The following is a 1,116-nucleotide window of genomic DNA, read 5'->3' on the forward strand; positions in this document are numbered from 1 at the left end:
AAAAAAGGGAAATCCCGTAAAAAAAAAAAAAAAAAAAAAAAAAAAAAAATTCAAATTTTTCCCCGACAACTAAGCTGGCACCTCTCAATCAATTCTGCTTTTTTTCTATGAACCTTCGATCACATATGATCGTTGGCTTTTGCAGAAACTAATTGTACCTGTTGACCTTTGGAAAGCAATCAGAGACAGACAATTTGTCAATATTTTATCTTCCATTGTGGTTTTTGATCTCTGTTTGTTGTTGTAGACAAGGGAATCACCACTAACTCAAGGATCGATAACACATCTATATGATCTTTTGGTGAATGGTAACAGTCTCCAAATTCTCTAACACATTCTCCAAAACCATTTTCAATATCAATATCATAATCTCTGTTTCTTGTGGTTTTTGATCTTTGTTTGTTATTATAGAGGTGAAAATATATTTGCTTCTAAGTATTCAAAAGAAACAACAATTCTCCTATTGGATCTGATTTTTACTATATATAAATCACACATCTGTTTGCTATTGCTGAGAATATTCACACATGTGTTTCTTAGGAGATTTGGAAATATAGATAAGACTAGAGATGTATGAGCCTTTTCCTTGATTGAGTTTGAATCTCTTTGGATTAAAACCGGAAAATTTATCTATAAAATTATGACAGTATGAGTTTTGGAACTTAGAAAGAGTAATGGGCTTCCATATATCAATGTTTCTTCTCTAGATACTCTTTAACAGTTGTTTTGGGTCTTTAAAAAGTATATACTTGCTATGATTTGTGCAGGTAGCTCGGAATCTTGGAAAAAGTCTGCGTACATTTCATCCAACGATTAGAGAGCAGACTTTTGTTTTTTTTTTATCTCAAGACTTTAAGAAAAAAATGAGGTTAGTTTGTATATTGGCCAACTATTTTTGATTGTTTGGAAAAACTTTGCGTACATATCAGCTAACGATTAGAGAGCACAGGTTTGTTTTTTTTATCTTAACACTTTGAGCATGGTGGTAGCAGTCTCTGACTTTTGGATTGCTCTTTTGCAGGCTGCAGTTATTTCGCGAAGCAGTACATGGTTGGTGAGTAAATGAGTATGTCATTTTCATATTTGCTTATAACTATACTCAATTAGCCCATATGA

At 32.4% G+C, this 1,116-nt stretch overlaps 1 long non-coding RNA gene across 1 annotated transcript; it reads left to right on the plus strand.

Moving 5' to 3' along the window:
• Positions 1–164: 164 nt before the first annotated feature.
• Positions 165–962, plus strand: LOC110230955. Its single transcript, XR_002334045.1, has 2 exons — positions 165–308; positions 768–962. It is a non-coding gene; the product is annotated as an uncharacterized LOC110230955 (long non-coding RNA).
• Positions 963–1,116: the final 154 nt, after the last annotated feature.

This window comes from Arabidopsis lyrata (assembly GCF_000004255.2).
Source record: "Arabidopsis lyrata subsp. lyrata unplaced genomic scaffold ARALYscaffold_2, whole genome shotgun sequence".
Classification (NCBI taxonomy): Eukaryota; Viridiplantae; Streptophyta; class Magnoliopsida; order Brassicales; family Brassicaceae; genus Arabidopsis; species Arabidopsis lyrata.